At 51.6% G+C, this 24,271-nt stretch overlaps 1 protein-coding gene across 1 annotated transcript in view; it reads right to left on the bottom strand.

Moving 5' to 3' along the window:
• The window catches only part of HGSNAT (heparan-alpha-glucosaminide N-acetyltransferase), a 2,225,524-nt gene that overhangs the window by 1,483,124 nt on the left and 718,129 nt on the right, over positions 1-24,271 (bottom strand). The window lies entirely within an intron of this gene.

Below are 24,271 nucleotides of genomic sequence, written 5' to 3'. Positions count from 1 at the left end.
GCGGATGCAGCGCCGAAGGCCTCCGGAGCGTGCGAAGAGTTGGTAAGCTTTTGTCTTTCAGATGCCGGAATGCAGTATGAAGACCTCCGGAGCGCACGAAGAGTAGGTAAGCCTTTGCCTTTCAGATGCCGGAATGCTAACCTGTTCTTTCTTGTCTTTATAGGTGTTGCTGAAGACTGGATTCAGGATGGTAAGCCTTTTTCCTTAGGCCCAGGACTGGATGCAGAAGACACGATGAGCGTCCTGCTGCAGAGGGTGCAGAATAACGCAAAGCAAGATTCATCCACCGGGTGTGGTTTAAATAGCCTCCTGTAGTGCTTAGGTGTCTCCTTCCACAGCCACGCCTAAGTAAGAAAAGAGTTCCTGGTAAGAAAAGAGTTCCTGCCTTCCAGAAGAGTTCCAGTGTTCTAAATCTAGGGAGTGGCTCCAGCCCCACCCAACAGGAAAAGTAGTTCCAAACAGAAGAGGATCAGAGGCTCAACTGGCAGGCAAGTAAGCAGCATGGTCTGCTGCAGGTAAGTCCACCCAAGCATTATGAGCCCGGCGCTTCCAGCGCTGGGACTGGGCATATTTATGAGCCTGGTGCCACTGGCGCCAGGACTGGGTCCAAAAGGTCCCAATTGGGACTGGTTGGCACTCGGAACCTGGGTTATGGATCTGCTTCCAAGGGAGTTGGGAAAACCCTGACCTTTTGGAAGCAGAGATCATGACAGCTACAGGAGATACTTGTGAATAAAGGGAAAAATAATGCTGGGTAAGAAAAGATAGAAATAAGAGTAACAGCTTGAAAATGAAATTGAGGGATACCACATGGAAAGGGTAGGAGATTTGAGGAAGAAAGTGGCTATCAGCGTGAAAGAAAGTTGCTGTGGGGGAGGCCGACCATCAGGAAGAGTTTCGTAGAGGTTGGAAAAGGATTGATACTATCCACAGAGAGAAAAAGAGTTTGGAGATGGTGGGGGGAGATATTGATAGGCAAGAGGAAGATTCTGAGTGGCAGGTAGGAGATACCATCTTGGAAAAGTTTGAGGTTAATATTGCTGGAGAGAGGAAGGAGGGAGATACCATTTTGAAGAGTAAATGGCAAGGAGAGATCTTTCAAGAGTATTGAAGCAAGGAGAAGTAGTAGAGTAAAGGGAAAGGAGGAGAGTACTGTTGTGTGGAGGAGGGATATGTGGAGGAGGGTTAATACTTTAATTTGGAAGGGAGTTGGGGAGTGAAGGCTGAAGAGCAGTACCAAATGATACCATTGGAAAGAGGAAGAATAATGGGGAGACGACTCACTTTTAGGTAAAGAGAATGGGGGGGGGGTTCAGTGGACCAATTGAATTCAGGGGAGAGGCGAGGTACAAGAGAGCATGACTATGGCGGGGAGCAGGAGGATCAGCCTATGAGAAGTAGGTGGGTGAGAATAGGGCTGCGCTTCTCTGTCATTCCCCACAATGGTGCCATAGATCAACTTGAAGGTGCCAAATATGGGGCCAACCTAAAAGGAAGTCCTTGCTAGACTGCATGAAGAGAGACCAGTGAAAGCCCCTTAAGAGGCAATGAACAGGCGGACCCCTGAAACATATATCTGCCCGAGATCTCTGGGTCCACAACCCCAGAAAGCCCCCAAACCTGACAGAAGAAAAGACACCCTTCTCTCTCATCAACCCGTAGGGGAGGGACCACTGGCTAGAAGAGGAAGACTTTACTTTGTATGTTTAGGATTTTCTTTGGAGGACACTTGGAGAGACTTTGGACCCTTATGTTACCCTCCTGACCACCTGAGGCGAATTGTGTTCGACTTTGGGACATCAATTTATTTGTATTACTTTATTTTATTGTGCATTTGTAAGGCGCTTATACAGCAAGTAAATTGAGTTTCAAAGCGCCCACAGGGCAACAGGGAGGAAACATGAGATTGAAAAGCAATTAAAACACTGAAGGATAAAGACAGACCTACTAGGCCTTGTGAGCATTCAGAACGTGCAAGTGCAGAGAGGGGAAGAGGGAGTGGGGGGTAAGTGCTAGGAGTGTTCGTGCTTGTGAGTGAGCAGCAGATGTACATTCCCAGTGGAGGAAATGCTAGGCCGAGGTCAGCTGCCAATAAATGAGTAAGTGCAGGCATACAGTGGCCTAGGCCAGTGGGTGACAAGGCAAGTGCTGGGAGCGGGCCGAGGCTGAGGGTGATTGGGTGTGGGAGGCCAGAGCACAGAAGGACACATAAGGGCCCTGGTCACTAATCTCAGCAACTGTGGGATTAGCAGAGGATGGAAAAGGGAAGGAGGAGGTTAAAAGAAAAGCCTTGAGGAGCTTTCAGAATTTGAGGAGATCTGGCTGAAGACAAAAAGGAAGCGGGAGGCTGTTCCATAAGAAGAAGCCAGCTGAGGAAAGAGATCGGCCACCAGCCCTCTGTTTAGCGAAGCGCTTGACACACAGATAGTTGGTACCGGAAGAATGTAAAGATCTAGAGGGAGAGTATTTAGTAAGAGCAAGTTGTAGATAGCATGGTCGCCAGCCTCAAGCACCTCCTTGTGGATCCCTTTTGAAGAAAGATGGGAAACCCCTATTTTTGTTAATTCCTTGGTTAAGGTTCACTGGCCTTTGCTTCACATTATATACGGATATTTTGAGCCATCATCCCCTACACCTTGTGTTATTCTTCGATCATGTTTTTTTTTCAAATTTGGTTTTATTAGAGTTTTTCCAAACACGGATTATACACAACAAAGAGGCCTTGCATGGAGTACGTCATAACCCACAACTTGGACCCCACCCATTCCACCCTCTAGCAGCTCTGAAACCCTCAACATATAAACAGTGTCCCAACCGGCCTCCTCCCTGACCCCCCAGGAACAGTATTTTCTCCACTAAGCATCTTTGCACGTCGTACTCTTGAACATGGTATATGAATATTATTTCTATGGTAACCTTAGTCAACAGTTTTGGTCGGTTGAATGGGGCTGAGTCAGTGGCAGTTTAAAAGTCCTCTCGTGTGGGGAACTACCACAACTGTGGGCATATATCACATGGAATGAATGTGCGGCCACACTAAATTCAACTCACCGTTCACATGTAGTACATTTCGTTAGATGTTAGGCATATATTCTCTAACAAAACCACCCCACAAAAGTTCGTACTGAGCGGATTTACCATGCAGGGCTGCACTGATTCTTTCCATTATATATATACTCAATGCCACTTTTATCCATTCTCTCTTCCCCGGTACCATCAGTGCTTTCCACCGTGCGGCGAGCAGAAGTGGTATCACCACCCCGGTCATTCTCCTGAGTTCTCCCTCAGATTCCTCCAAACCAAATAGTATGAGAAGGGGTGCAGCCTCCTGATGAATCGCATCTGCCTCTCTTATCCATGCTAACACCTCGTCCCAAAACATCTTGACATGGGGGCATCCCCACCACATATGGCAGTAGTCTGATGTCTCACCACACTGTCACTAGCATAAGGGACTCATTGCTTGGAACATCTTGGACAGCATGTGGGGATCGTATTGCCATCTGTGTAAGAGCTTAATGCGCGTAATTTATACTGGCTCGCTATTGATGTTTGTGAAGCCCCTTTGCATATTTTGTCCCAGAGTTCAGGAACGATCTCAGCGTCCAGATCATTCTCCCACCTATGTTTTTAGGTTAAGAGTTGACCCTTTTCCTGCGTCGATTAGTACTCTGTACATAACTGAAATCAGGCCCTTAACCTCTGTCCTGCTATTAAGTATTGCTTCAAAGGGGGTGAGCTCTCTCTGTACTTTCTCTTTCCATTTGTTTCTCGTGAGAACTCCTTTGAGTTGAAGAAAGGGAAAAACCGGCAAGGGCCCTATTCCCAATGCCTCCTCCAATTCTATGATTGTGAGAAAAGTACCCTCCCTCCAGAGTTGGCCAACTCTCTCAAGACCCACCTGAAACCAAGGCTGAAATCTTCCATGGTTTGGGATCTCATCTCGAACCTCCATTGCCTAGATATGGCTCAGTGGAGACAGCCATGTGGTTACTCCACGCATGTGGATCCCTTCCCTCCAGATCTCCCAGATTGTACCCAATATCAGATGTTTTTTTAAGTCTCTGTAGGAGCCTGTCCCTCGGTACCCAGAGTCATTCCGCGACAGTGGACGGGCTGAGTTATGATTATCTAGCTCAATCCATTGTAGCCCTTTCTGTGCTCTCATGTGGGGGACGAGAACTCTTAACTGTACTGCTTCATAGTACTTCTTGATGTCCAGTAGGCCCACACCTCCCTTGTCTTTGGGTAAAATCAGGACCTTGTATTCTGGCCTTCTTACCTTGTCAGAGGAATTTCAAAATCGCTCTTTTTACCTCCTCAAAAAAGAGTTTCTGGAGGCGAATTGGAAGCATTTGGAATGGGTATAGGAACCGGGGCAGGCTCACCATTTTAACAGCATTCAATCTCCCAAGCCAAGATATCGTAAACTTTTGCCATCTGTCAAGGTCGGAAACCGGACAGGAGTGGTGGAAAGTTGGCGCCATATAAAGAGTCCACGTTGCGTGTGAGATTTATCCCTAAGTAATGAAGAGTGGTCCCCCAAATCGTTAGGCCTAAAGAGGAAAATCTGGTAAAGTCATCCTGTGTGGGAATAGAATGGACTTGGACCTATTGATTTTAAAGCCTGATAATTCCCCATACTGTTCTATTAGGTGTATTGCTTTTGGCAAGGATATCATGGGATTGCTTAGATGTAGTAGCAAATCGTCCACATACAAGGCAACCTTATATTCCTTCCCACCTACTGTAAGTCCCTCTACTTCAGGGTCTGCTCCGAGTATTTGGGCCAAAGGTTCGGTGGGAAAGGGCGAACAGTATCGCTGATAGAGGGCATCCCTGCCTCGTTCCTTTACTCAGATCGAACCATCGAGAAAAATCAGAGTTGACCATTACAGACGCTCTGGGGGACATGTAAACCGCCATGACTCCCCTTCTGAATCTCTCTCCAAGTCCCACTTTGCACAGTACCGCCTCCAAGAAGCTCCATTCTACCCTATTGAACGCTTTCTCAGCATCAAAAGACAGGAGCACAGGGTCCCCCGTCATATTCTTTGATTCGTGGATCAGGTGCAATGTTTTCCGCATAGTGTCTGCGCCATGTCTCCCCAGGATAAATCCGACCTGATCTGGGTGTATCAGTCGAGGCATATGTATTTCTAATCTAGTTGCCAACACTCTCGTGTAGATTTTGGCGTGTATATTCAACAGTGATATTAGGCGTTATGAGCCACATTGCTTGGGGTCTCTACCTTCCTTGGGGATTACAGTGATGAGTGCCTGCAAAAAGGAGTTCAGGGCCACACCTGTCTCCAGAATATCGTTGAACAGTTCTACCAAAAATGGAAGAAGGGCGGAGAGGAAGGTCGTATAGAAGTCTGCCGTGTGGCCTTCATCTCCCGGGGCCTTCCCTATTGGCAACCTCTTCACCGCTCTCTCAATTTCCTCTGCAGTGATCGGGACGTCAATTGCATCTGTTTTCTCACAGGAAAGCACCAGCATGTTTACCTGTCCCATATATTTCTCTATCTCAGCCCCTCCATGTGCCGTTTAGATTTATATAGGTTCTCATAAAACCTTGCGAACGCCTCTGGGATCCCAACTGTGTCCCCGTTCTGTGTGCCTCCACCCCCTTGTATGGCCGCAAGCAATCTCTTGGCCCGTTGTCTCCTTAATCTAGCCGCGAGCAGTGCATCTGCCTTGTCCCCCTTTTCAGAATGCATCTGTTTGAGAAACTGTAGTTTGCGAACCACTTGTCCCTCTTCTAAAAGCCAAAGCTCACCTCTCTTCCGTTTAGCTTCCAGAATCTTATCGGCCCCTTCCTCCGTAGCGGTCCATGCGGCGCCATCTAGTTGGGCGAGTTCCTTCCTTAGTCTGCACTCTATTAGAGACCCTTCCCTCTTTTTATTGCCCTCCCCCCTGATCAGGATCCCTCGCTATGTTACCTTCCCTGCTTCCCACACTGTGCTCGTCGGTACCTCTCCTGTGTTATTCGTTTAAAAATATTACTTAATCTCCCGTTCCATTTGTTCCCGAAAGATAGGGTCCTTCCACAGGGTCTCATTGCATCGCCACTTAGATCCTCTATGTGGGAGGCCCACCACATCTTCCGTAACCATGTCATGATCCGACCAGGAAATTGGAGATATCTCTGAGCCAATTGCCACCTCCCTTAGCCCCTCAGTGATGCACATGAAGTCAATTCTGGTAAATGTGCGTGCGGTGCAGAGTAGAAAGTGTATCCCGTCTCACCCGTGTGGAAACCCTGCCACATATCTTGTAGGCCGTAGAGTTCTAACATCTCAAGAACCTCAGTTCGGCTACCTTCCATTGGGTTACGTGTGTTAGCTTTACCTGGCTGTCTAATGTAGGGTCTGCCCAGATGTTAACGTCTCCCCGAGAATTACATGACTGGAGGCCTATATAAGCCCTTATCCTCGGGAGTGTGTTCTGCAGAAAGCGGGACTGGCCCACGTTAGGGTAGTAGAGGGTTGCAAATGTGAAGGTTATTTTTTGCACCGTGCCTACTATCACAAGAGACCTACTACCCACATCAGCCCACAACTTGGTAACAGTAAAATGTAGTCCTCTTCTTATGAGTATCCCCACACCAGCCTTCCGCAGGGGGCCGGAGCCCCAGTGGTCAGGACCCTACGTTCTTCCCCACCTGTATATTTCGTTTCTTGAAGAAAGAGCACGTCATACCCCGCTCTTCTAAACTCTCTGCCCACTAGTGACCTTTTAGTAGGCGAGTTTAGACCCTTAACATTGAGTTTCCCCACCCAAAGGAGGCTGCCTTTCTGAAAGCCTTTTTCTACCGCCATTTTTTCCTTTATGCATCGATCGACCATAGAGCGCGACTAAACAACCCTTTCCTCAGTGCTTTGTTCATGATACCACTCAATTTGTACCTGAGGAGAATCCTGCACCTATCCCCTACCCCTCCCCTAAGCACCCCCCCCATAACAGTGTCTGCTCTAGTGCGGTTATCGTCACCAAGCTGAGTCTGGACCACCAGCGAAGATCGGAACGATCACGGTCCTATCACATCTCAATCAACTAAGCATTGAGCCCCCTGTCTCCTCCCATCCCCAACTTAAGTTAACTTAAAAGTCCCACAACTCCATGTCCCTCCGCCTCCCACCCCACGACCATGACTCAAGAGGTAGATGCCTCATCCGGACCCCCTGGTGTCCAATACACAACAAGCCCATGCATTGTATAGCCTCGATGGCTCTAGATGGGGCATCAGTGTGCATTTTGAAGTCAACCGCATTGCCGGCGTCAAACAGAGATGCAGTTGGGAACTGATCATCTCTTCATAAATCGTTTGGGCCAGTAGCTCTCACACCAGCAACCTTACAAACATGTCGCACAGCAAACCTTGTGGTCTCAAAGTAGTTTACGAAGGAGCTGCATTGAATGCTACGTTTGTTAGGCGTCTGCTCCCGGTGAGGTAGTCACTCTTCTGTACTTTGTAGAACCTGGTATACGTCTCCTTCTCGGGCCTTGGATACGCCACTGCCTGTCATCATCTCTTCTCTCCTCCATTTTGTTGTCCGCTTGTCCAGGAGGTCGCTGATACAGGTCTTTATATCTTTCTCCGTCCTCAGTTTTACCCTGTTCCCATCTAGTTCAAATGATAAGGAGAATGGGTATCCCCATCTATATCGTGTTCCTTTATCTTTCAGCCACCTAGTGAGGGGCATACACATTCGTCTCAGGGAGAGAGGCAGGGTTGACAGGTCTTGAAAAATCGTCACTCGTGCTGCGTCAAGCGTGATGTAGCCACTACGTTTTGCCTTCTCAAAGATCCTCGCCTTATCGGAGTAATTGTGAAACTGTACAAGCATGGTCTTGGGTCCTTCGGCAGCTCCCCCCGCTCTATGTATGCGGTCAATCTTCAGTTCATCAATTCAGTCATCTTCAAATAAGAGTTTGATGATGTTGTGAAGGGTCAGTTTCAGGTCTTGCTCAGATTCCCCTTCCCTCTCTGGGATCCCAATGACCTGTAGGTTGTTCCATCGTTCACGGTTCTCCAAATCGTCCATCCTAAGACGGAATTCCTCTTCTCGCACTTCGATCTCGGTAATCCTATGGTGAATTTGTGTTTCGTGGATACCCAATGAGGATTGATTATTTTCTACCCCTTCAAGTCTCTCCTCCATTTTGTCAATCCTTTGTGTGATCTTGTCTACCTTTCCACCAAGGTCCGCTCTCATGTTTTTCATTTCGTCAAGTACAGCTGCAACGTCGGCCTTAGTTGCAGCTGCATCTGTCCCTGAAGTCAACATTACGAGGTTGTATGTGGATCTTGGGCAGGTGCGGAGTGGGGTATATTTATATACTGCTAATCTCTGCTTTATGTCCATGCACTGCTCACTCTCAGGTTAGCTGAGGAGCCCGGTTCGCCTTTAGTAGACCTCTCAGTTTGTCAAGCGCACCCACCTACGGTTTTCTTCTGATGACGGGACCTATTACAATTTAGGAAACTGCAGCTCAGTCAAGGATGCCCTCCTCCATCTCCTGTCCGGTTGACCGGGCATTGGAAGAGGGCACACGCCCCAAGACTGGGGGCCCAACCTTCCAAGAGTCAGCTTGAGCGTGCTGGCATGTGGGGTCAGTAGCACTCGTCGTTGTGCTCTTCCAAGTTACTATGTGCTTGAGGGGAAGGCCTTCACTGTTACCAGCGTGAATTCACTTGGACATCGAATTAGGCAACCCTGGACTGTAGGTTCTCCACATGTTTCTGTGGTCGCAGTCGAGGTCTCCTCCACCTGTCCCCCTCTGCTCGCTCCGAAGGAGGGACCACACGCCCCAATCCTGAGGGCCCAACCCTTCACTGTGTCACCCCGGTGTGCTGGGATTCCTGGATGTACTTGCCCTTTATGTTTTCCTGAGCTCTGCACACCCGCAGCTGGGAGAACTTATGTAAAGTGCCCGTTGACCTAGTCAATGGAGTGAGCGTCCGTTCAGAAACAATCTCCCCGAGTAGGGTCTATGATCTTCGGAACCGTGCCCTACAGGGGTTCACAGCCTGTACTCTGCAGCCCGTACTCTGCCCAGTGGTTTCAAGGGACCGCAGGGTTATTTATCTGGTCCCGCTCAATAAGCACCGCTCAATGCTCTGCAGGGTGCCCAATAGGAGCTGCAAGTCTGACTGGGTGCGGGCCGTGGCCCAGCTGAGCCCTCCGCGGAAGACCCTTGTCTCTCCATACGGGTGGGGGCCCTGGCACCCCGCTCTGAAATGCAACGTGTATTGGAGGGAGTCAGGTAGAGGGCCACCTCGGGGCCGCCGAGTTACTCTGCAGTTCAGTGCGGCGTGTTCTTTTATTGACTCCAGTAGGGAAGGAGTGCCTGCACCACCGGGCTTTTATTTTCAGGGAGATGCCTAAAGCGTGAGGCCCACCGACCTGGTGCGTACGCTCCCCACACTGGGGGTCCGGGCGATGGTGGGGCGGGAAATCCGCTGGTCCCTCAATGCCGATTGGCTCGAGTAAGGCTAGGAGGGACACAGGCTGTGTCTGTGGGAGACCAGGGCATTCCCCTCTCACCTCGTTGTTCGTAGGGTGCTGGGTCCCCCTCTGCTATTTTCTCATTGGAGTGGCTCAGTCCTTCGTGTCCTTTCACGGTCACGCCTCACAAACTGTGCTGGGAGAGTCTCCAGGGCAGGCCGGACCAGTTTAAGGGCTGCAGCCTCACAGTGTTCTGTTGGGAGAGAGGACTGGGGGTGGGCAAACGACTCGTCTCTCAGAGCCGCGTCGGTGGAGGCATCCACACAATGGTTTCCGGGGCGGCCCCGTGCCCCTTCGTGGTGCCGAGGTCCTCTGTGCCAGCACCTCACCGCAGCTACGGTCGATCGGTAGTTCCTTGCTCGAACTCAACGCTGGCAGGCTGTTGCAGCGCAGGTTCCCTCTAGTCCGCAGTGGCTACCCAGCTGCTGCTAGGTCGGGGGGGGGGGGCAGGCAGGGGTCAATGTTCACACCAAGCCATGGTTCCACCTCAATGGGGCCGTGTGATTCCGTCGTATGCCCTGGATACTCGTATGTTTTACGAAGCCGCGGAGTTGTGTATGAAGAGCACGTTTGTTTTCACTGTCTGTGCCGGTCAGGGACCGTGTTTCTTTAGTTTCCGATGACGGATTATCTCCGTTCTTTCTACCACCTTATGGGGGCTCACAACACCTGCAGGACAAGCTTCACGCTGAAGGGGGGGTCCAAAGTGGGGGCTCAATCCCTCTAGAAGGACCATCGTTTCTGGAGCTCACGCGGCGGTGAACTTCATCCACGTGCCCCCCTGGTGGCCAGAACACTATTCTTTGATCATCAAATCTATAAACCCTATTACTTTGTGTCTGGTCCTCAGTTCTGCAAACATGGAGACGGGTGGTCATTCAAGCCAACGTATCAATTTATAGGTTTGCAGCTAACCAAGTCAACAAGTTCCTGTGTTCACTAACTGGTGACTCGCCAGAAATGGTTGCCATGCATACCATGCTTTTTCCTACCTGTATCACCACTAGTAATCCAATGTCCCAGCATTTAGGGGTTCTATGTTCTTTCATTGTGAGGCATTTTTATGACTGCCTTTTAAATGAGTACAAAATTATGAAAAAGGTCATCGATTTTTGGGGGGAGCCGAAACCCCCCTCCCCAAACTATTTTTAACTATTACCGACCCCGCAACCTGTTATCTTCCCTTTCACACCCACCCCAAAAAAGTTTGATTACCTTTTTCGTAATTTTGTACTCGTTTAAAAGTCAGCCGTAAAAATGACTGGCAATGAAACATTATACCCATTTAGGAATTAAACAAACATTTGTTGGACCAGCAATCAGGAACTGGCAAGAGCCATTTTTATTGTGCATGCTTGCTTAAAACCCCATGGCACTCTGCTAACAATTGCCTCTGCAGCTACTACATTACAGGTACAGATCAATATGTTATTAGTGTAACTAACACATGCTTTTTTGTGTGAGGTTAGTGGACTGCATGTTCATTGCACTCGGTTTAGCTACTGTACATGGTTATGTTTAGGCACTGGTGGTACCTGTTCAGAGAGATTCAAACATGAATGAGTTGCCTGGTTGGTAAGCAATGCATGGAACAGCTGTACACAATTTCAATGAATTGTTGGTGCTGTAAACACAGGTAAAACCAGGCTGAAGGTTTATTTTTGGGAGATGGACACTTATATTTGTATTATTGAGATTTAGTTAACAAAAACAGCTGTGTTAATTTCAACTAATGCTAAAATGTTGTCATCATCAGTGATATTGGTGTTTTTACTCTTTTCTTCCCCCACTCTCTCATCTTCTTCCCTTTGAAACTGGTAAACTAGTCCAACACTCCAAAATTCTCAAGCAAATAATGCACTCTGAGAAAGCATCTGCTATCGCAGAGCCTATGGTCTCACTTGAAGCCACCACAACTTTGTTTCTTTGGATGTTCAGGCTATGCACAGTAGCAGCACTTCTAAGAGGGTTGGTGAAGATCATCTCAAAGGGACTCAGAGGACCAGGGGGTGCACGGATGAGAGCCGCATCTTAGAGCCTCTCCATGCCCCTGACCCCTGAAACTGTGAATGTGCCCCATTTGCCCACAATCAGCGACCACCACACCGTCCCTTGGACTGCAGGCACCCCAGAGCACACACTGGGAGAAAATCTGATTAAAATCGGACTCTCCAATCCAGAGAAACACTGTCCAGAATGGCGGTCCCGCCGTGAGGCGAACGGTGTGTGCCTGGCGGCCACTTTCTCTGGGCACAACGGTCATCCGGCTGCTGCGCATGGAACCCGGAATCGGGACAAGTGACCCACCGCCGCATTGAGCAGCACTCTCTGGACGGTCCAATCGGGCTGTTGGCCAGGCAGAGCCACAAAAGATTTGTCGCCCCAGTCTGCTACGAGACCGAACCACGGTGGCCTGCCCCGGGTCTCGATACACCACACAAACCCCAGCGGTACTATCAGCTGCCCCCTAACAGCAGCGCTTGGACTTAATGCCCAATCCACACTCTCCTGGACTGCTGTGATCCGACGGACCGTATAGAGGGGGAGACGTGCCCACCTGCATTTGCAGAGACGCTTGCAGAGTTCCAGAGGGGCTGGCCCCCATATTGCAAGACCGGGCCCAACGATCCTAGGTAGCCCATGGGGGATCGTGGCTGCGAGTGGATGCAACATTTTTGAGCGGAGTGGAGTGTGCACTGATGTTGTGACCAGCGGCGTGGTCCCGCACCGCTCCTTGCAGCTCTCCCAGCTCCTGAGTTAACTTGACACTGGCACAAGACAGTGTGTGATCGTGCGGCCCCCTGTTGCCACGCAGAGGACCACCATTTAATTCTGCCAGCAGTCTTAAGCGGAGGAGACACTGGGCAGCGCCGCCTCTAAGAAGAGAGGAATCCGCTCCAATCCCCTCAGTGAAACACCACATAAGGCCTTGGGAAGGTGCTTTGAACACCCTGCCCCCGACCCATCAGCTGCGCAGTGCGGGGCACACAGTGTGGGGCACGCAATCTCTTGGCAGTGACGGAGTGCACCTTTGCCCCCACTCCCGTGGGCAGCCTATCTGGACCTTGGCCCTCAGCGTACAGAGTCCAGAGTACTGTTATGCTCACCTGGTATCCACAGGGACGCCACCCAGCCCTGGTTGGATGATTTGCACTCTCGAACCCTCTCCCGGTCCCTTGGTAAGGCCTCTGGTTAAAGATGGGTCTGCAATATAGGAGAGCTGGATTCAATACCAGATTGTCTATGTTTTCCCACCTCCCGTGGCCTCAACTCCTTCCTCCCCCTTGGGCCCTCTCCTCACCTTAATATTGTAAAAGGTGGATTCTCCGTCCTGCTCCTCGTGGCAGGGGCGCGTAGATGTGGGGGGTGAGCAGCGACCAAGTTACTTCACTGGTGCAAGCCCCCCCCTGTGGGAATCCAGGCCTGCTGTGACTCCGTAGGTTTGCTGCTTTACAGTCCTTATATGCAGTTCTTATGTTCCTTTTAGTTCGAATAATAATGTCTTGCTTCTTTTCTTTTAGGTATGGAAATGTATTTTGGTGTTGTCATGCAGTTTGAAGATGAGCATGGGCCGGTAGACGAAAGCGCAGTGTGCACGATGCTGTCCAGTGAGTAATGCGCGATGCGCTGCGCTGTTTCGCCTTTTATATTGCTAACCTGTGTCTTTTCTCTCTTTGCAGGTTGCAATGTTCCTCGCCGAGCGCCGTAATGTTTCAGCAATGATACTGACCAGGACAGGACTACCCAGGTAAGAATTGTGTGGCTTTCTTCATTCGGGAGGAAACATGAGTAAACGCTTACTAATGCGGTCTTTCTTTCTCCTCTTTCCAGGTTATGGTATTCCAGGATGCATGAGGTGCCGGATGATGGAGTTCGTACCTTCAGGTGAGTGGAAATGAAGTTAGCGATGGGTTGAAGACAGGATACTGTCCCAGGTAAGTTTCGTAGTGTTCTTTCTCTCTCTGCAGGTCCTTGGTTTCAGGTAAGCTGGCATCAAAGAACTGGACACTGTGCAAAGCATGTTCTGCTGTTTGGGTGTGGTTTAAATAGTCTCAGGTAAAGTATTCCAGGTAAAATAGTCCCAGGCCTGCCACACCCAAAGTAGTCCAGATAAAGTAGTCCCAGGCCTGCCACACCCAAAAGACTAGACCGCATAGCTCAGTTCAGTTCCTTGTAACTGAGCTATGTGTGTGCCTCCATGTTGGCTGAACCTCCCCAAGTTCAATAGTCCGAAGTAAATAGTCCCATTCTAATGTTGGTCTTCATGAGAGTTATGAGCCTGGCGCCAAAGGCGCCAGGACTGACTCCTAGAGAGTCCTGGATGAGGTTTTAAGGCCTTTGACCTGGCCCTAACTGGAAGGCTGACTTGCAAGTGAGGGCCAGGGGCAAGGGTCATGACAAGTACAGAACCAGGCATACCACAAAACTCCACGATGGAACTCAATAACTCTGCGCTGAGTCCAACCAAGCGACCTGGTCCTATCCCCAATGAAGTACCACTCCTGGGAGGCAGTCAATCCCCACACCACCGCGGCGACGAAACACTTGCTTCTGGACAGGCCTCTGGCAACTGCTACCTCCGGTCCTACACAGAGGTGATGCCAATAGATGCACCAGAGCAGTCCTTATTACCCTAGCCCCAAGCTACGAATATCAACCAGATGCGCAAATGGACCCGCAACTTTACAGTCTGTGCTCAAAGAACCCCCGACAGACCTTGACCAGCATTATTCATGATCCAAATTGGGGGAGAAATACGAGGACCCAACAGAGAAACTAACCAACGCCCCAGAGTGACCCGGAAGGAGTGAAGAAGGTGTATGGCCCCCAAATCGGGGCGTGTGCCCGCCTGCTCCCTGCGCACTTAGTTGGGTCACTTGGGTCGACTGGGCTCATGAAAGATGCCAAGCTGAGAACACTGTGACCTAGAGCATGTGACTCCACGAATTGCCCTGCTACAGGTCACCCCCGGACACCGCGCACCCGGAGACGGGAGCCTCCAGTCATAGCAACATCGAGACGTCGGAGGTGCCCTCTGACCTTACCCTTTTGGTGACCAATACAGCAATACCACAATAAGCACCCAGCGGTCACACCAAGACGAAACCAGTGGGGAAGGCCACAGCAGCACATGGAGTGTAAGAACATATTAGCCAGATTTGCATTCCCTGGAAGACACAACAGCGACCCTTCCGACCCCGCGATGACAATGGCAGCAGACATGCAAAATTCGATGGCCACGAAGGGAGATGTCGCCGCACTCATGGACGAAATAAGGGGCATGCGCACTGACATTGGAAACAAAGTGGACAAGATCACCAGTAGAATGGACAAAATGGAGGATAGACTCACGGAGGTAGAGCACAAACAGTCATCCCTCGACACCATCGAAACACAAATGGACGTCCGACTGGGCGAAATAGAACAGCGAGAAGCGGACCTCGTACTCAAGATGGATGACATTGAAAACTTTGGGATTCCAGAAAGACAGTGAGACCGAAGGTGATTTGAAGAGCACCATCCACCAGCTGCTGAAGCAGCTCTTTAATGACGACTCCATTGATGCCACAAAAATCTAAAGGCTCCAGAGGGCCGGTGGACCGACAGGAGGCCCGAGATGTGTCCTAGTTCACTTCCATAACTACCCCGACAGGCAAAAAATTCTCAAGAATCCGAGAACGAGGGGTGCTATAATGCTGGACAAGGCACGAATCACCATATACCAAGATCTTTCGTCCTTAACCCTTGCAAAGAGACGACTGTGCCTACCACTGACCAAATGGCCCAAAGAAAAAGGAACACGATACAGATGGGGCTACCCGTTTTCACTTGACGGTCAAAGGCATAAACTTATTACGGACTAAGAAATCAATAACACCATAAGGGAGCTAGTGGGGGTTGAGGAGAATGCCTCGGACAATCAATCCCAACCTGAAAAGACTGCGGGATGGCAGACCAAGAGATTGCGGAAAATAATAACACCAGGCATCAGGAAATTCCTCAAACTTAATACAACCTCGCCCAATGCATCGTGAGGATACGTCACCTTCTTGCTGCGCCGATTACGGACGAGAATACTTACATCGACTGGCCAGTCGGACGGTCGCCACTGGTAAATGAGGTATCACTCCCTACGTCACTGGTTCCAACATGAAAAAAGATATGCATTTTATGAGGGCCCTAACGGGAGGAGGAAGCTATGGAACAAGTTACTTACCTGTAACTGTTGTTCTCCAGCATGGGTTTGGCAGGGATTCACATGCTCATGAATAGTCCCCGTTGTCAGGCCAGGAAATCCTCGGGTAAGAAAAAATCAGTATCAGTTTCGTTTCTGATCTGTCTTTCTCAGTAGTAACCAATCACTGGTATCTGCATCATACTACCCCCAGCCAATGACTGCCCTCTCCCTAAGCCCCGCCTCTGGCAGCCACCCTCTGATTTGGTAGCACGTGAAGTGGCAGTATGACCAAGTGAAGAGCCGCAGAGGGGTAGGAGGGAGGGTTCGCATGTGAATCCATGCCAGACCCATGCTGGAGAACAACAGTTACAGGTAAGTAACTTGTTCCTTCTCCAGCATGGGGTCTGGCATGGATTCACATGTTCATGAATATAAGAATACATAGCAGTACACACATGCACAACCACAGGAGGTGCAAAGGCTCAACATTAAGCATTACATCAAAACTCAACATTAAGCATTTCTTACCTCCTCACCAGGCTCACCTTAGGCGAACAGGTTGCGCAGCACTGCTTGGCCGACTCTGGACTCCTCCCTGGAAACCCGGTTGATGCAGTAGAATCTCGTGAAGGTGTGCGTCAACCTCCATATAGCAGCCCTGCAGAGCACACCAGACAAGAACGCCGTGGTAGCAGCGATAGCTCTGGTCGAATGGGCTCTTGGACGGCCGGGCAACGGTCGGTTTGCCAACCGATGACAGTGCATGATGCAGCCGGAGAGCCATCTGGAAATGGAAGCCTTCGAGAGAGCCTTCCCTTGGTTCACAGGTCCAAAGTTTACAAACAGCTGTGATGTCCTCTGAAAACTCTTTGTTCGGTCCACATATAACTTCAGCGCTCTAGCTACATCCAGCGAGTGCAAAGTCCTCTCGGCCGGCAACAAAGGCGACGGGGAAAAAACTGGTAACACCAAGGGATCAATGAGATGGAAGTCCGACAGCACCTTGCGCATGAAGGAGGGGTGCGTCCTCAGCACTACCCTCGTATTGTGAAACGTCAGGTATGGAGGCTTGGAAGATAGCACCTGGATCTCTCCCCCGCACCGTGCGGAGGTGATGGCCACCAGGAACGCTGTTTTCCACGACAGAAACTTCAATAGGGGCCGAATGCAACGGCTTGAATGGCAGGCCATGAGCCTGGTTAACACCACGTTGAGCTCCCACGCCGGTGCTGGTGCCTTCACCGGCGGGAATGATCGAAACAGTCCTTTCATAAATTCCTTAACCAGGCGATGAGACCACAGGGATGACCGCCCTGTAGTCCTGGTGTATCGGGAAATCGCTGCCAGATGTATCTTGATTGAAGCATGAGATAGTCCAGCTTTGGCTAGCGACAGTAGGTACGGCAATACTTGAGGGGCCGTAATCCGCAGAGGGTCAATCTTCTGTGTCCGGCACCAGATAGAGAACCTCTTCCACTTATGTCCGTAGCACTTGAGAGTTGAGGACGCCCTGGCCTTCGCAAGAACCTCTCTGCAGTCGGCCGGGATATCGTACTCTCCAAACTCTAGTGCTGCAAGTTCAGCGACTCTGGGTCGTGATGAAGAATGGCGCCTCCTTCTCTGGAGAGAAGATCTGCGTCCGCTGACAGCTTGACTGGTGGGGACGCTGACAAGTCCAGAAGGTCCGGGAACCAGATCTGTCTCGGTCATGCCGGTGCGAAAGGGATCATCCTGCACCGGGACTTCTTGAGCTGGTTGACGAGTCAGAGCAGCAACGCCAACGGAGGGAACGCATATAGGAACAGGCCGTCCCGGGGGAAAGAGAAAGCATCGCCCACGCTGCTCGGTTGGGGAAACCTGCTGGCGAACCTCTGGCACTTGGAGTTCGTCGCCGTCGCGAACAGGTCGATCTGGGGTTTGTCCCATTGCTGAAAGAGTCGGTCAACTTGGTCCTGGCGTAGTTCCCACTGGTGGCACGAGCGCAGCTCTCTGCTGATTGAGTCGGAGATGGTGGTTTTCATCCCTGCCAGATGAAACGGCACCAGAAACATCCCTTGAGCAACGGCCAATGCCACAGATCCTAGGCTTCCTTGGATAAGGCTGGGGACCTGGTTCCACCCTGCTTCTGTATGTAAAACATTGTGGTGGTGTTGTTGGTGAGGATCCTCACAACCTTGCCCTTGAGGGATGGGAGAAAGGACCTGAGGGCCCAGAACACTGCCTGGAGCTCCAGGATGTTGATGTGGAGCGGCTTCTCCTCCGGGAGCCAAAGGCCGCTCGCGTGAATATCTCTGATGTGCGCTTCCCACCCTTCCAGAGAGGCATCTGTCGTCACCGTCACCTGGTGGGCGGGGGTCTGAAAATCTGTTCCTGCCGCCAGATGAGTGCGGGTGCCCCACCACCGGATCGCTCGACGGAAGGTCTCGTTGAGAGGGATCCTGTCTTTGAAGCTGCCTGTTGCTTGTATCCAGCGGGCGTCGAGGAACTCCTGTAGAGGGCGCATCCGAAGCCTGCAAAGGCGCACGAGATATATGCAAGAGGATATCATCCCGAAGAGGGACTTGATGGACCTCACCTAGGCCACGTACGTGGCCAGCAGACACTGCACCTTGCCCAGGATGGCCTTTGTCCTTTCCTCCGACGGTGAGGCCAGACGCGCCACTGTGTTGAGCTTGGCTCCCAGAAACAGTGCGACTTGTGAGGGGACCAGGTGGGACTTGGGGAAGTTGATGGAGAACCCCAGGTCCATGATTAGCTGGACGGTCTTTGCTGTGTGTTCCACGGCAAGCTCCCTTGTCCTTGCGCAGATGAGCCAATCATCCAGGTAGGGTAGACGTGGATCCCCTGTAGGCGGAGCCATGCCGCCACTGGATCGAGGCACTTGGTGAAAACCCTGGGTGCCGATTTCAGTCTGAACGGGAGGGCCTTGAACTGGTAGTGCCGCCCTTGGACCACGAACCTGAGGAACTTTCGGTGTCCTTTTAAAATGGGGATGTGAAAGTATGCATCCTCCAAATCCAACGTCGACAGGAAATCGCCCTCCTCCAGCTGTCCCAGCACGTGCTGGAGGGTGACCATCCGGAACTTCTGTGCCTTGATGTACTTGTTCAGTCGCCGCAGGTCCAGGGATGGGTCGCCATCCTCCTGTCTTCTTTTTCATGAGGAAGTACCTCGAGTATAATCCGGAGCCCCGGAGCCTCTTCGAGACGAGCTGGATGGCACCTTTTTTGAGCATCGCCCTTACCTCCAATAGCAGTTGAGGGACGTGATTTTCCTTCCTGGCCACGGGTGGAATGCGGGGGCACTTTTTTAGAAATTCGAGGGCGTGCCCCTGGGCCAGTGCGTCCAGCACCCAAAGGTCAGTGGAGAAGGACTCCCACACGCTGACAAACTTTGCCAGCCGGCCTCCCACCGGGGGGGGGCCCGACACCACGGTCGGTTCAATCTTGCTTGGAGCACGCCTTGCCGCCTTGGCCTCCCTGGCGACGACGGCGGGGTCCACCCAATTTGCCTCGTCCTCTATAGGTTCCTGCGACGAGGAGCGGGCCGCTTGGCGGTACGTAGAGGAGCCACCGCCGAATCCCTTGGAGGCACCCTGCTTGCCTCCGGTGCTCCGAAAGGACGGCCTTCGTTGCCCGAGAACCACTAGGGCCTTAGCTGTCTCCGTGTCTGCCTTGATGGCTTGGAGGGACTCATCCACTGTTTTCCCAAACAGATTGTTCCCGTCGAACGGCATGTCCAAAACCTTGGCTTGTACGTCCTGGCGGAAATCCGTCGCCTTGAGCCACCCTCGTCGTCTAAGGCAAACGCTGTTGCCTAGCTGGCGGAAACCGCTGTCGGCAATGTCTGTTGCCACCGTAATGGCGTGGTCCGACTCCACTTCGCCTTCTTGCAAGATCTCCAGGGCCTCGCCCCTCTTGTCGTCCGGTAGGAAGTCCAACAGGGGGGCGATCTTGTACCATAACTCCCTGTCGTAGCGGGCCACGATCGCGAGGGCGTTGGCCGCCTGAATCGTTGTTGCCGCCGACGAGATAACTCGTCGTCCCATTGCGTCCAGCTTCTTTCCTTCGCCGTCCGGCGGGGAAGTTGACGTTGAGGCCGATGCCCCCCCCGCTTTCTTCTTGCCCGCCGCTGAGACGACTGAGTCAGGGGTCGGTTGTGGCCTAAGGCACAAAGGGGCAGCGTTGGGGACCCGGTACTTCTTCTCGTACCGATCCCTCTTGGCAGGCGTCTTGAGGAGGCTGAGACCCTTGTCCCAGATGTCATCCAGCAGAGGCACGGCGAGGACTGTTATCCTCTTGGCCTCGCGCCGTTGGTAAAGGAAACCTTCCTTCTTCTTCTCTTCGGGGCAGAGCTGAAAAAGCTTGGATGCCCTGGCGATCATTGCATGGAAAGATCCGATCTCGTCGGGCGGGGAGGCCGGGCTGGGGGCGATGGGAGCACCATCCCGTCGTCACTGCCGTCGCCGCCAGTACCTGTCGTGGCCGTGTCCAGTGCCATGTCATCCCTAGGGACGGGGGACGTGGGCAAAGGTTTAGTAGGCCGCGAGGGCTGAAAAGGCAGGGCTGGATGGATCCGTCTTCTGTTGTTTGGGGGGCTTCCCGCCCGGCCTGGCTCTGGCTCCTCCGTCGAGCCTGGTTCCGGTTCCTCCGTCGGTGGTAAGGGCAATCTCGTCCTTATCTCCGAACATAAGGATTGTATTGCCAACAAAATGGCCGCCGAGTTGTCCTGCGGCTCCGGAAGCGACGGGTGACTAGGACCCTCGCCGGTGCCGCCGTCGCTCTCGTCACCTTCGTCGGGATCCCTCCTGTGGGAACGGGCCTCTTTGACGCCCTCTTCGAGGCCCTCTAGGACTTCTACCAGCTCCTCCCCGGATGCTGTGTCCGCGTCCACAATGGACACCACCCCCCCTCTTTTTCCGCTGGGGTCTTCACGGGGGTCTTTTCGATGGGTCTGAAAGAGGCTTCCCTCCGCAGAGGCAGGGAGACTCTGGGCCCCGAAGTCGCCTCCACTGGTGTAGCCTCCACAGGCTGCGCCAGGGCCACCGCGGCTTCCTCGATAGAGGCCTTGGCTGGGTGAATCAAGGCCTTTACCACTTTATGTGGGCCTGTGGCCTTCACCTTGGGGGGAGGGTCACCACCTCGCTCCCCCTCGGCAGGATCCTTCGAGCTCGACTGGGGCCTCTCCAGAAGCTTTGCCGGGTTCTCGGCCTTCCTCTTCCCTGTGTCAGAGCGTTGGCTCGTGGTTGATGGCGCTGGAGAGGATGCGCCCTGCCTGGCAGCCGAAGAGCCCGACCGTTTGGCGCTCCTGGTGTCCGCGGACTTGTGGTGCTTTGCCATCTGTTGGGCCCCCGTTGCCGGGGCGCCCTCACAGGACTTAGAAGACCACTCGGACTTCTTCTTCTTCTTCTTCTCACCTGACGGGCTCTTTCCTTCCAGCCAGTTGGAGAGACGAAGGTGTCGGTCCCTGATGGTCCGTTCCGACATGTTCCTGCAAAACGCACAGTCCTTCTCCATGTGCGTTCTGTCCTCATGAAGGCAGTAGAGACATTTCGAGTGCTCGTCCTCCTTGAACACATTCTGCAGCTGGCATCCAGGGCAAACCCTGAACAGCTTTCCGGGCGTCGAGCTTCCTTTCTCCTGGGCCATGTTCGGGTAGGCCGCAGAAACTCCTGGACTCCTCCAAGAAGCGTAACTCGACGAGATCTTCACCCTTGAGGGGCGTAGAAAAATCTGACATGGATCCCTGTTAATCGTATGCAGAGACGGTGGAGCTTGAGGCTCTATTTGACCGAAAAATGAGAAATTCTCTTTGAAAAAAGTGCGAAAACACAGCTAAAGCTCGAGAGCTAAACACGAGGACTCCCAACACTTGAGTGTGCAGTAAAAATCTGAGGATGGCTGCCAGAGGCGGGGCTTAGGGAGAGGGCACTCATTGACTGGGGGCAGTATGACCCAGAGACTAGTGATTGGTTACTACTGAGAAAGACAGATCAGAAACGAAACTGATACTGATTTTTTCTTTAGCGAGGATTCCCGGCATGACGACTGGGAATATTCATGAGTGTGTGAATCTATGCCAGACCCCATGCTGGAGAATATTGCTGTGTTTGTTGAACAAAATGTTTGAAGTTCATAATGTTGTGGTTCATTTGTACATGACTATTTGAAGCATGGGGGGCACCCGATAATGTGATTTAAAGGGAAGGGGGGTCAGGCTTGAAAACCCAGTCCGTGGCTCGGACTCACCTGGTGATTTGAACTGGGAAAGACTGGGCGCCCCAAGGAATCGGTGGTTTGGGAGGGTGGAGGAGGCTATTCGGGGGACACATGAGGGTAAAAAAAGGGGGAGCGACAACAATCCCCCTGCAGAACGACATGGTTCGAGCAGCAATAGATATGTCGGGCATGTTTGCTACACCCGGTGAGCACAGCTGGTGCACACGCACGTACGATTCGCATACACACTATATATGGCGGCAATAACAGAGACCCACAAAAAGAATTCACTTTGCATATGCACACTAAATATTAAGGGTCTGAATTCACTTACCAAGAGATCTTTGGTTGCTAGAGAATTCCAGAGGTCTAACATCGAAATCCTATTTCTTCGGGAGACCCGATATCAAAGAGGCAGTGAGAGGAAAATCCCCAGCAGCCTTATAGGTGGTACTTACTAGAGCTCTGGCATTCTTAAAAAGTCGGGAGTGGGAATCCTAATACGAAAGGGGCTCTGCATGACTGTTGCGAAATCCTGGGCGGATAAAGAGGGAAGGGCAACTGAACTCCATTCTGCCCAATCCCTGCTCCAAGCCTTTCCATTGCAATTTCTGGCCTCCAATGGCACTAAGAAAGGGGGCACTGCCATTCTCTTTGCAAAAGACCTCGGACCACAAATATTTGACACTTTGCGCTGCCCCGATGGCTGCTTTATGGTGGTCAAATGCATGATCTATGGACAGCTTTACTCCCTCGTCTCGGTCTACGTTCCTAATTACAAACAAGAAGGATTTTACAGTGACTTGGAAGAATCTCTCCATCAGTTCATCGAGGGACAGGCTATCATTGGAGGTGACTTCAATGGGGTCCCGGACCCGCTTAAAGACAAATCCCATCCCCCGGCCCACAAAGACTCCAGGCTGTTGGCGGGCCTTCTCCATCTGTTCAAGACCCTCAATGTGGTGGACACGTGGAGAGTGCTTTACCCCAATGAAAGAGACTATTCTTTCTATTCATACGTCCACAGAACCTACTCTTGAATCGACCTCCTGCTGGCCTCCCCTCAAGTTTTGGCTTTCACTGATGAGGTCCCAGGGTGCTCTCCGACTATGCCCCAGTTGCCCTGACACTCCGGGCCCATGATCCGGACTCGCCTCCTCGACGCTGAAGAAACTTATGACCCTGTCCTCAATGACATGTCATTAAGGGATTCCATAGCGAAGACGATCAAGAACTTCTTTAGGGAAAATTGGAACAAAGACACGTCCCCAGCTAATACCTGGGATACGATGAAATCAGTGGTGCGAGGGGCACTGATCGCCCAGGGAACAGCCTTTCACAAACGCAGGCGGCAATCCTGCATGGCCCTGGCAAACGAGGTCCATGAAGCAGATGATGTCTGCAAACGCAAAAACTGGACCCCAAGAACCCATTAGGCCCTACAGGCTGCACGAAAGAGGCTGGACGAACTCTACGCCGAGGACACAGCTCAGCTGTTGGCTAAAACCAAACAAGGATACTATGCCAAAAGCAATAAGGCGAACAAACTTTTGGTGGACAAACTCGCCAAGGCAAAGACGCAAAACACTATTATGGGCCTTTGTGAGCCCCAGGGCAGAGTTCAATTTGCAGATCAGGACAAGCTAAAACTTGCGGTCGAGCATCTTTCAGACACCATGTCAGCGTCCGCGAGGACTCTCGAAGAACAACTGGACTACCTACGAGGCGCTGCTCTTCGCGCCTTAAAGACAAAGCGAGAGAGAACCTGCAGGCTCCTATCACAGGTGAGGAGATCGACGCAGCTATTAAGAGTCTCAAACCCAGGGCCCCAGGACCAAACAGATACACAACCCAGTTCTACAGAATCTTCCGCCCCCAACTTGTAGTGTCTTTGACAACTCTATTCAATTCCTTCGTCACCTTGGGAACCATCACCCCATCTACGCAGGAATCAATCACGGTCCTCATTCTTAAGCCAGGGATAATAACTTGTATAGACCCATTTCCGTTCTGAACCTCAACGCCAACATATATTCAAAGGTCTTGGCAAATCGCTTGGCAGGCGTCCTTCCCGATCTCATAGACACAGATCAGACAGGATTCATAATGCACAGATCGACAGGGGACAATATTCGCAGAGTCCTGAATCTGATAGACGTTGTGAACCGGGATTCGCGGCGGCTGGCCCTATTGGCTGTAGACGCAACTAAGGCATTTGATAAAGCGGACTGGGCATTCCTACGACTCTCCCTTGAGTCCTTCCACTTTGGACCTGCTTTCCAAAAGCTTTTATTAGCTAACTACCAGTCCCCCAAAACCCTCCTTAGAGTCAATGGCCTCCTATCTGACCCGATTCCTCT

Source organism: Ambystoma mexicanum, chromosome 14, assembly GCF_040938575.1.
Source record: "Ambystoma mexicanum isolate Mex_15411 chromosome 14, UKY_AmexF1_1, whole genome shotgun sequence".
NCBI classification, from domain to species: domain Eukaryota; kingdom Metazoa; phylum Chordata; class Amphibia; order Caudata; family Ambystomatidae; genus Ambystoma; species Ambystoma mexicanum.
The sequence above is the reverse complement of the archived record's forward strand: the minus strand, read 5'-3'. Positions and strand labels throughout refer to the sequence as shown.